This window comes from Phascolarctos cinereus, unplaced genomic scaffold (assembly GCF_003287225.1).
Source record: "Phascolarctos cinereus isolate Bilbo 61053 unplaced genomic scaffold, phaCin_HiC Scaffold_4;HRSCAF=312, whole genome shotgun sequence".
NCBI classification, from domain to species: domain Eukaryota; kingdom Metazoa; phylum Chordata; class Mammalia; order Diprotodontia; family Phascolarctidae; genus Phascolarctos; species Phascolarctos cinereus.
In genome coordinates, this window is record NW_027555847.1 from 130,009,174 (window position 1) to 130,022,043 (window position 12,870).

Genomic DNA, 12,870 nt, shown 5'->3' on the forward strand with positions numbered 1-12,870 from the left:
TCTTGGCTATATATCTGTGATGAACATTTCCTTTTCTAAATATTTACTATCTCTTTAATACATACTATAATTCTGTTTTTAGGAATCAAAGTCAAACTTACTAGCTTATAGTTTGCAGGCATCATTCTTATTTCTTTTGAAAATGGAGACATTTACCTGATCTTTCTTCCACATAACAACCTTTCATATACAAGAAGCCAGCTATCGTATACCTCTGTCTTCTCTTTTGCACGGTAAGCGTATCCTCATGTGATTTGGTTTCAGGCATCCTTGCCGTCCTGATCACCTTCCTTTGGACTTGCTCTAGCTTGTTAATGCCTTAAAATGTGGTGCTAGACCTGAGCACAAGATGTGTTCTAGATGTGTTCTGACCTGGACAGAGGACAATTGGGATTATAATATCCTTTCTGGATACTGTTTCTAACCCAGAGTATCATGAGGGTTTGTTTGTCTACTGTATTGCACCATTGACTTCTATTGCATTTACAATTTACTAAGAAAAACCCAGATCTTATTTCACATGAACTTTTGTTTAGCAATGCCCCGCCCCCATCCTGACATTCAGCGGATTTTTAAATGTTCTTATTAGATTCATTACGCTCCTCTAGTCTGCTATGATATTTTGAGACCTTGATTCTGTCATGCAATGGATTAACTAGCCCTTTCAGCTGAATGCCTTCCACAAATCTGATAAACATTCCATCTAAGCCTTCATCCCAGTCATTGCTGACCTGACTGAGTGAAGTTTCTGGGAACAGATCCAGGTAATTTGCTGGTGCCCAATGAGACAAAGCTCCCTGGGATAAAACCTGGCCTAGTGTCAAATCACAGGTCATTGATGCTCTCTGGTGTTGACTGGGAATGGATGGAGGCATAGTTCATGAAGGGAACTCACAAAGCCAGAGACCTTAGGAGATCTGACCAAGAAAGCCCCTCAGCACTCCTTGAAGACTTCAGCAGAGGGAAGCTGCCATATCATGTAGAAAGCCGTTTCCCTTGGCCTAAATTATAACTGATCTGCAGGAATATGAAATGTGTTGAAGTCTGCTCAAAGAAGGGCACTGTCATGTGGTGCAGCCTGCTTAGGAAAAGAAGGAGCAAAGAGATGAGATTTCTAGTCCTTGGAAGGAAACAAAGAATGTGGGTGACGTTCTAGAAGAGAGGCCACCTTTCCATCTGTTTATAGGCTTTTCAGTTAGGAGCTTCATTAGGGTGTTAACTTCAAGAGAGGCAATGTGGTACAGTTTTAAAAGCCATAGACTTGGGGAGGTGAATGGCTAGAGACTTTGACACTGGCCATGTGACCATGTGCAAGTTATTCTTTGAGTCTAAAGTGCCTCATCCGCAAAATGATGATAGTCCTTGTAGTTCCTAATTCACAGGGTTGACTTTTAAGTACTATAGAAATCACGTCATTATTATTTACTGATGAGAAGCAGCATGGTATAGTGGATAGAGAGTTGACCCCGGAGGCAGAAAGATTTGGGTTCAGGTGCTGCTTCTGACCCATAGTGACTTTGTGCCCGAAAGAAGTCATTAGCCTCTCTATACTATGGGAACCTAATACCATAAACTTCAGAGAAAGTGCAGATCTAGAATGGTAGAAGTTCTCTCTATCAGTGAAATCACATATTCAATCCCTATCCCAACAACAATAATATTTTTTTGAATGTCCAGTGTAATGTTTTCCACGTAGTGAGAGGGGAAATAGCACTGGATTTGCAGTTGGAGGTCCAAGGTTCAAATCCCTGGTTTAACCACTTATCAGTGTAGCATTAGGAAAAATCACTTTACGTCTTTGGGCTTCAGTTTCTTTATTTGTCAAATGAGAAGATTGTTTCAAAGATCTTTTGCTTTTTAAAAATATAGAACCTTCCCTTGGAACAAAGAAATGAAATTAAGCAAAACTGATAGGATATGTCTGATGACATATGCCTCGTGCTACTTTGTGGGAGATAATAATAATAGTAATAGTGATCATGATGATCGTGATGATAATAATAATAAAAATATAGTGCCTAGTGTGTTCCAGGAGCTATGCTCAGCACTTTATAGATATTATCTCATTGGAGGTTCTCAACAACCTTGGGAAGTAGGTACTAGTATTATCTCCATTTTACAGATTAGGAAACAGGCAGACAGAGGTTAAGTGACTTACCCAGGGTCACACAGCTAGTAAGTGAGAAAGATAACGAAAATGTTTGTTCCCATAAATTTGGAGCAAACAGCTAGAGAAGTAACTAAGTAAAACAGGATACAGTAGGTTTCTTGTTTGGCAGATAGAAGTTAGTTAATCAGACCAGAAGATTCCATAAAATTGAAACAATCGCTAAAAGTAACTAGGTAAAGTAGGATAAAGCTGGTCTTATCTTGTTTTGCTGATAGAAGTTAGTAAGTAGGACAAAGGTTAAGCTTTGCTTGGCGTGTGCATGCTTAATAGGCTTATAAATATTAGCTTCTCCACCTCCAAGAGGGGCTGAGACACCATTTTCTGAACATGGGATGTATGAAGGAGAAGTGACAGGTCAAGGAGTAGATGTGTAATAGGTGTACTGGAAAGTTGTACACTCTGGAGTACTCAGCCAATGAGGAAACAGAGGAGGGACTTTAGTGAACTCCTGCTTTGGTACAATGTGTCCTAGTCCACAGGACACTCTTGGTCACAACAGTGTAATAAATTGGGCTTTTAACTTCATCTCTCCTGAGTCTGAGTTATTTCTCACATAAGTGTCTGAGGCCTGATTTGAACTTAGGTTTTCCTGACTCTAGACCCAGAAGAGGTAGGTACTGTTTGGGGTGGCATTTGTCACTGTTGGACCTGTGACTGGTTACTCCATTGATTAGAATTCTGCTGTCTTTCGGTGTTGTTTTCCTTTATGTTACTGTGGGCATTGTGAAATGTGGTCCTTTGTTTTTAGTTCTTTGTTACCATGAGTATTACTGTAAGTGTGTGTGTTTATACAGAGGTCAGAACATTATACTGGGTTCTGGGAGACTTACAGTACGTTTCCCTGTCTTTGACCTCCATTTGACCTTTGACCTCCTCAGGAGTAAAGCCCTATCTTTTCCCACCTCCCCAAAGAGATGGAGCCATAGGGATCTTGTGATATGTCAGGCCCAAGGGAACACAAACCTTGTTTGGGGACCAGTAAACTAAAGGCCTTCTTGGGAAGACCAATAAATCTTTTCCCCTTTTATTTCCTTTCTTTTTTAAAATTATAATCCTAATCATTAGCAAACACAAATATTCCAATACATTTAGAACAAGAGGATCACGTGAAACCATGAATTGTTAAATACTTTTTTTTAGTGTATTTTAAAAATTCTTTTTAGTTCCAAATTCTCTCCCTTCCCTATCAGAATGAGAAGGCAAAAAACACAAATTATTATTCTTACAAATATGTATAGTCCTACAAAACAAATTTTCACATTAGCTGTGTTTTTAAAATATATGTTAAATATGACATGGAAGTAATAAAGCAATCATTTGTATCCCCTTAGGAACTTTTTTTTAATGGGTGTTTTTTTGGTACCCTCCATCTTTTTTGCATCTCTGTTGCTTCTTACTAGCTTCACTTCTCTCCCTTATAACAAATATAGTCAGTGGGCATGTATGAAAAGGTATGTCGTTCTGCACTTCAAGTTCCCTTTGCCAAGAGGAGAGAGAAGTTCCCTTGTGAGACTTACTCTAGCTGTTTGTTCTACTGCTTCTGCTTCCTTCACCTCTGCCTAGAGCAGCTTTTTTTTTTATTATTTATTTTTAGTTTTCAACATTCACTTTCATAAGATTTTGAATTTTAAATTTTAGAGCAGCACTTTTTAAACTGTGGATCATGACTCTACATGGGGACATGTCACTGTATATGGGGGTCGCGAAAAATTTAGAAACAATAGGAGGTTTCTGAATACATAACATGTGCACTTTGCACTGTGCATGCTGTCATACCACACAAGGCCAACAAACACTGCCAGAAACACCTCTGCTCAGGTTCAAGACTATCGTATGTTATGAATTGCAGTGTTTTTACTGTACATACAAAGTTTTCTGCTCTTACAGAAACATAATAGTTTAATTACAGAAAATACTTTTAATATTTTCCTACCATCATTCATCAGCATGTATGTATCAGTTTAATATATCTTTGGATTGTATTGTGTTAGAATGTTTGCTTTTATAAATTGCTGTTATCTCTTTCTTTTACAGAAACATAAGTGTCTAATTAAAGCAAGTAAAGATAAGAGCCCTTTAATAATATTTCTCTACCATCACTGCTGTAAGTGTATGTTAAGTGTGAACATCAGTTTTTTTTTTTGTTTTAGGCAATTGGGGTTAAGTGACTTGCTCAGGGTCACACAGCTAGTAAGTATCAAGTGTTTGGTCTGAGGCTGGATTTGAACTCAGGTCCTTCTGACTTCAGGGTCGGTGCTCTATCCACTGTGCCACCTAGCTGCCCCTAAACATCAGTTTTTAAAATTAAGCATAAACAAATGTAATTTTATAAACTATAGCTAGTATTTATTTGAGAAATTACTAGCAATATTTATATTTTAAGACAAATATTTTTCAGTTATGGATAAGTGGCTGAATTTAGACAGAAGAGGTAAAAATACTGATGACAATGAGGCAGAGTCTCCACTACCAGGTTGTAATACACCTAAATTGCCTATATATATATATATATATATATATATATATATATAGAATTGTGCCTCTCAAGAAGGTGAAATTTAAACAATTATTGAAATTGAAAGATGAAGTTGTTATAATTTTGACTGAGCCAAAATCTGATTTTGTTAGTTTTTTTTTCATAATGACTTATGGCTTTCAAAACTGTGTTATTTGTTGGATATTTTCAAAAAACTTAATGATTTCAACATGTCACTTCAAGGAAAAAAATTATAACATACTTATAATAAAAAATAAAATTAAAAGTTTTACTAAGAAGTTAACATATGGAAAAATAGGGTGGAAAATGGTTCTTTAGAAATGTTTACAGCTATAGATGATTTTATAATTGAAAATAAATTTCCCAAAGATTTATTTATAAGAGTTATAATTGATTATCTGAAGTGCCTAGAGAAACAGTTTCAGAAATACTTCCCTCCAAGTTTCGATTCTAAAAAACTAGGTTGGGTTCATAAACCATGCTCAATTGAAATAAAAAGCATCAGTTATCTGTCATTAAAAGTTCAAGAAGAATTTGCCAAATTATCAAACGACACAGGTTTAAAACTTGAGTTTCCTAAAAAAATTGCTAAATGAATTTTGGCTTGGGATTAGGACAGAATTTTCAACGATTTCTGAAATAGCCCTAAACAGACTTCTGCCACTTTATCCTACGTATTTATGTGAAGTAGAATTTTTAGCACCGACAATTATAAAATCAAAATATCAGTCAACTCTGAAAAATGTTAAAGATGCTTTACATCCTGTAGTATCAAATATTTGGCCAAGATTTAATTCTTTATGTAAAAATAAACAAGCAGTCCATCTCATCAATATGCAAATTTGCTTTTGTCTTTAATAAATGGTAACATTACATGTATACCAAAAATTGTTTTAAAATAAAATTCTTTATGACTTATTATCAGTAAATGTTGGATTTGTATACCTATTTTATATATCTATATACTTGAAGTCAGGTATATAGGAAATTTATTGGGTGAAAATGGGTCGCAAGTAGAAAAAGTTTAAGAAGCCCTGGGCTAGAGTCTGGGCTGAACTTGCCAGAACTTGCTAAGTGGTTAAGACTGCAGGTGTGCAGAGGAGTCTTAGGACCTGTCAGGTGAGTGTTCAGGATGTGTAAGTTGGTCTATCATGCATGTGTGACAAGCGTATCCAGATAGCAGGCTTACTCCTTGTAGCTGTGAAAAGGGCTCATTTTGAGGTGATCATAAATTCACAGCTAAGACTGACTGAAGTTCAGTGGCAGGTAAAGAAGCAAGGCCATTAACTCATTATTGCTGGTGAATGAAGCATTTATTAAGTGCTCACAATGCACGAAGCACAGTGATAAATGCTGGGGATGCAAATAGAAAAGCAAGACAGTCCTTGCTCTCAAGAAGCTCACAGTCCAAGTGCGAAGAAAACACATGTGAAATGTTTCAGTTGGAGGTGGGATGGAAAGTCCCCTGGTTCTTAGGGTGCAGCAGCAGAACAGTTAGGAATGCTTCTTTAATGTCATTTCCACTGATAAAATCATATCAGTTTTTGATGTTGAGCCATTAGACAATGTCAGGGACTTGGGTCACAAGAACTCTCATTTCTTGGTCTTCAGTAACAATGACTGTAGCCCCTGAAGGAGCAGTTTCCGGGCTGCGTTTCCATGGGGGATGCCTCCACGGATGATGGTTGAGGGGAGGCCATCGGGCTAGAAGTGATGTGGTTTGGGGTGCTAGGAACCCCAAAATTCAAGGGTACAGGGCAGGAGATCTGCCTTGAAAGAATTCGACTACTCAAGCCTTCTTTCAGTCCAAGTAGTGAGTTTATCATGACGTCAGTTGGGTGAGTGAGATTCCTGTATGAGCAAGCCAGATTCTAAGAATCTGTGCAATTTGTGGGGGAAAGATTGGTATTTTTATACAGAAAGACTGTGAGATGATCTGGATGGAATCAATGAGTGGCAGGTAGTGTGGGGTGGGCCAGGTGCAGACAATGAAGGCCACAATAAAAGGGCAGTTAAAAGGATCATACTGGGATAGATCGGATGCCTCAAGGAAACACCAGGGACGTGGTTGCTGAAATGTGTGAGAAAGTTCAATGGCTTTTTGGGGTCCAGATCCTATCCTCATCAGAAGCATGGCTGCTCCCAAGGCTCTTGGGTTTGAGATGCTGGGCTACGTCTTGTAGGATCTGAGGGGAGATAGTGGTCAAGGTGACTGATCACATATATGATGCTCATTCATTTTATATAAAATACATATGTGTGTATATGTCTCTCTGTATGTATATATGTGTGTGTGTGTGTGTTGTCAACCTCCTGAGTTTGGTCTAAGAAAGACAAACATGATTAGGTTGTGTCTATCATTTTATTTCTTTCAAAGCTGGTGGCATGCATGCATGGGAGCTAACAGTTTGGAACTGAGAGCTCATTTTGGGGTTAAGGTGCATAATTTTTAAACCCTTCCAATAGAGGATGATATCATTTCATCTCCAGACAGAGGAAATACCTCTTCTATCAGGGACCCTCCCCCCCAACCATAGCAGACCACTATCTAGACAGAAGAATCTGTCTGCACCCCAGCCTGAGCAGAACATAATGGGACTCCTATACCTTAGATTAAATTACTTGCAAGCTTAGGTTGGGGTTTGACCAGGATAAGGAAACTTAATGCAATCTCATTCTCAGAAATGTCCTTCTGAAGAAGAACCGAACTTCAAGTTAGGACTTTGGAAGAAGCTCTGAATCTCCAGTATGATGATTATTTTTTTTTAAAAATTTTTAATGTTTATGTATATATGTATCTATATATGTATACACACACACATATACACACACATACATACATACATACACACACACATACAAAGAGAGAGTGTCTCTTCCCTTCACTGGGCCTCAGTTGATTCCACATGTATGGAACATTTGGTACAAGTTGTATATATCCTTGGTGGCTATCCCAGATAATATAAAATGCTGCAACAGCAATAGCCAGCTATACTGGCTCGTATCCTGCTTTCTGTAAGCCTACAAAAAGGCTAGCAGGTATATATGTAGTTTATAATTTGACTGACCAGATGACAAGCTACTCTAGCCACCGGCTCCATGCAAAAGATCCCTTTTGTGAGCCTGTGCAAGTAACCGAAGGCCTCCTGCTCTGTCAACCCTTATCGATATTGATAGCTCACAGGCAATCAACTTTTTTTGTGGCCCTATACTTTATTAGACAAAGTAAAATTGCAAAGAAGCTGTATGTGTGGCTCTTGTGGAGTGCTTTACCCAATAGTGTCCAAACCTTCTTCCACTTCTTTGGGGTACCTAGGGAATAGATCTGAACCACCTGCTGCAAAAGGTCATGGAAGGGATTGTGAATATGGGACCTCTCTCAGGATCAAGGACTATAAGCAGGAGAGCTAGGAAAATGCAAAGTAGGACTGAGGATTTGACCTGTTTTCCTGGCCTTTTTTTCAAGGAAGAGGTTTTTGGGGAAACTATTCTGGCTCATTCTCCACCTGCCCCTCACCTCAACCCCACTCCCAGACTTGGCTCCTCACATGCTACTTCCAGATTGGTTGACTAACAGTGTATGATCCAGCTTTGCTGATATTGCCTCTGGTCCCCAAAGATAGGTATATAGGTTCAGTAGCCCGAGTGCTGTGGCTTTCTTTCCCTGTGTCCAGCACCTGAATGGTTGGATAGAAAGAATGTCTCAAAAGGGCAGCTAGGTGGCATAGTGGATAGCGCACCAGCCCTGGATTCAGGAGGACCTGAGTTCAAATCTGGCCTTGACAACATAACACTTACTAGCTGTTTGACTCTGGGCAAGTCACTTAACCCCATTGCCTAGCTGGGAAAAAAAAAAAAGAATGTCTCAAGCTGTGTGGCCTCTGTCAGACTAAGGGGACTGAATCTAACCTTGTCCCCATTCCCAGACCCATAAATTGCCTGAGGCTGTAGACATTATCACTCCCTGCCTCTGTGAGATGCCCCAAACCCCACCTACCTGCTACCTGGCCATTCCCTCTGCCTGACCCCTCCCACTTGTAGCGCTCTGTCTTAGGACCCTATATAAAACATGTTCTCAGCCCACTCCTGGGATACTCTGTGTAGCACCCCGAGCTGCAGCTCACTTGCCCTGTTTAAAGACCGTCACTTTGCTATATTCACTGTTTTCTTTTGAATTCAGGTTGATACATCATTGCCAAGTCATAATTCCCCAAATCAGTTGCTGATTGCTTGCATAGCAATCTATTTTGCCTCCCTTCATGTGGTACTGATCAGGCATCCCATACCCCTTCATGGCAAGGAAGGAAGGTAATGTCCAAATCTCAGGGGCAAAAAGGAAGAAGGGATGAACATCTGATTCAGTTTTGCCATGTACTATTTCATTACTGCTTTATCCTCTTGTGGTTTCTCTATCATCCTCCTTTTCTCCTCCCTGTCACCCAAAGCAGTTTGTATTCTCTCAGAATTCTTCAACAATAAAAAAAATGGTGATAGATATTGGTCCCCTGAATGAGAGAGAAAAGGCAATCCTTAATAGTGCTCTGTCAGTCTTTCATTCTCTTTCCTAAACTGTTATCACTCAGTCTCTGGAATAAATGATCATTGGAGAGCAACAAGGTATCATGGTTGGGAGTATCTTAGCATAGGTCCCCTACATGTAAAATGAGGGATCCATAATAGGCACTTAATCATAGATTTGGAGCTGGAAGAAATTCTAGAGGCTATCTAATCCAACCCCTCATTTTATAGATGAGAAAACTGAAGCTCAAAGGTTGAGTAACTTGCTTGGGATCAAATAGCTAATAAGTATCAGAGGCAGGATTTGAACTCAAGGCTTCCTGACTCAGTCCAGCACATGATCCATTATGCCATGCTGCCTATCAGTATTTTGATTACTGATTGATCCCTATGGTTTCTCCCAATTCTATAATTCTCTCATTCTGATTTTTGTTGTTTTATTCCACAATCAACAAATACTGTGGATTATTGTCCATGTGGTATTTAAAATGAATGTGTTTGACATAAAAATGAGTGTGTTGTTTTAGACAGTTGAAACAATTCTGTGACCACTTTCCTAAATCCAAATCAAGATACTCTGTTCCCTCAGGCAGTCTCTAAACATTTTATCACTTCACAATCTAAATTGCCCAAGTGGCTATAACAGGAATGTTAACTCTCATAGTCTCATGAGTGCTGGGTATGTAGCAATCTATTCAAAGGAGGGTTCACACCTGTCACTCTAAATACACTGGTACTAAATGATTGCTTGGCAATAATGATTATACCATAGAACATTCTCCTCCCTCTGCCCAGCCATGTGCTCTGTGAGTATGTTTGTGTGGGTGACATCTTTGAGAGTTTCTGACACATCCAGACTTACAAATCTTGTGAAGGAGTCTTGGCTTTGGGGACTTTGGAATGCCACTTATATAAGGTTGTAAAGCCATGAAAAGAGATGATTTTTTTCCTCTCCTTGGGCACTTTTGAATGGATTTTATATCTACAGATACACAGTTTGATATAATAAAAGAGCATTAGTCTTGAAGTACAAGGGTAAGAGTAGAACACAGTCCAGTGCAGGTGAGTGAATAGCAGGCCTTGGGGGCAACTGAATCAGCAGCATTGGCTTCTGGACCTCTCAGTCTACAGAAAATAAGGGGGTTGGACAGAAGGTCAGAAGGAATTTCCAGGGGTCCCTTTGCTGGCTCTGGGTGCAAGACTCAGTTGCATTGCCCACACTCATCAAGGCCTCAATCCTGGGTCACAGTCCCAGGTTGAGGAGAAGCAGTAGCAAAGCAGAGTTTTTGACCACAGAGGAGCAGGGGACCCTGGTTCTAGGGTGGAAAAGAATGTTTGTGGTGAATCATACAGCACAGGCCAGGAGTATAGTAAACACACTTCTTAGATCATACCACCTTGGAAGGACTGAAAATTTACAGACCCTCCCAGAACTAACTCTGAAACTAGCTACACAAAAAGAAACTCTGAAGCTTGGAATAGTACCTCCTTCACTCCAGGAGCACAGTCCCATTCTAACACAGAGTTAAAAGTCAAGAAATAGGCTAGAAAAATGAGCAAATAACGAAAAAAGAACCTGACCATAGAAAGTCACTATGGTGACAGGGAAGATCAAAACACAAACTCAGAAGACAACAAAGTCAACACTGCTACATCCAAATCCTTAAAGAAAAATGTGAATTCATCTCAGATCCGAAAAGAATTCCTTGGTGGCAGCTAGGTGGCACTGTGCATAGAGTACCGGCCCTGGATTCAGGATGACCTGAGTTCAAATGCGGCCTCAGACGCATAACACTTACTAGCTGTGTGACCCTGGGCAAGTCACTTAACCCCATTGCCTAAAACAATAAAAACAAAAAAAAAAAAGAATTCCTTAGAAGACCTCAAAAAGGATTTTAAAATTCAAATAAGAGAAGTAGAGTTAAAAAATTGGGAAAAGAAGTAATAGTTATACAAAAAAAAAAAAGAAAAAAGAATCAACAGGTTGGTAAAGGAGGCACAAAAAATACTGAAGAAAATAACACTAAGAGCAGAACCAGAACACTGTACACAGTAACAATGTTATGCAGTGATTAACTATGATAGACATAGCTCTTCTCAGCAATACAATGATCCAAGACAGTTCCAAAAGGAGAGATAATTTAACAATTATTGTACTACCTAAAAGCCATGATCAAAAATAGAGCCTAGACATTATCTTTTAAGAAATTATCAAGGAAAACTGCCCTGATAGTCTAGAACCAAAGAGATCCCAAAATGAAAAAAAACCAGGAATATTATAGCCAAATTCCAGAGCTCCCATTACAAGCAGCCAGGAAAGAACAATTCAAATATCATGGAGCCACCATCAGGATTACACAAGATTTAGCAGCTTCTACATTAAAGGATCAGAGGGTTTGGAATATGATATTCCAGAGGCAAAAGGAACTAGGATTACAGCCCAGAGTCACCTACCCAGCAAAACAGTATAATCCTTCAGGGGAAAAATGGATATTTAGTGAAATAGAGGATTTTCAAGCATGCCTGATGAAAAGACCAGACCTGAATAGAAAATCTGACTTTCAAATACAAGACTCAGGAGAAGCATAAAAAGGTAAACAGGAAAGAGAAATCGTAAGGGATTCAACACGGTTAAACTGTGTATATTTCTATATGGGAAGATGCTACTTGTAACTCCTAAGAACATTACCATTATTAGGGCAGTTAAAAGGAATATAAGTAGACAAAGGGCATGTATGTGAGTTAACTATATGAGATGATATCTAAAAACATTAAAGGGTGAGAAAGAGGAATGCACTGGGAGAAGAGGGAAGAGAGAGGTAGAAGGGGGTAAATTATCTGACATAACAGGGACACAAAAGAGCTTTCACAGTGGAGAAGATGGAGGAGTGCTTGAATTCTCATTGGAATTGGCTGAGAGAATAACATACACAGTCAGCTGGGTAATCTATCTTACCCTAAAAGAAAGTAGGAAGGAAAGGGGATAAGAGAAGTGGGGGAGGGGTGACAGAAAAGAGTACAGATTGGGAGAGGCAGTAGTCAGAGGCAAAACAACTTTGAGAATGGACAGAGTGAAAGGAGAGAGTAGGATAAATGGAGCAGGGGGTGGGGAATAGGATGGAGGGAAATATACAATAATCATAACTGTAAAAATTTTATAGCAAGTTTCATAAAGATCTCATTTCTCAAATATATAGAAAATGGAGTCAGATGTATAATACAAGTCATTCTCCAACCGATAAATAGTCAAAAGGTATGACCAGGAAGTTTTCAGATGAAGTAATCAAAGCTATTTCTAGTAGTATGAAAAATGCCTTAAATCATTATGGATTAGAAAAATGCAAATTAAAACAATTCTGAGGTATCACCTCATACTTACCAGATTGGTTGATATGACAGAAAAGGAAAATGGCAAATGTTGGAGGGGATGTGGGAAGTTTGAGACACTAATGCACTGTTGGTGGAGTTGTGAACTGATCTAACCATTTTAGAGAGCAATTTGGAACTATGCCTAAAGGGCTATAAAACCACATGTAACCTTTAACCCAGCAACACCACTACTAGGTCTATATCTCAAGGAAATAAAAAAGGAAAAGGAACTATTTGTACAGAAATATTTATAGCAGCTCTTTTGGTGGTGACAAAGAATTGGAAATTGAGAGGATGCCCATCAATTGGGGAATGG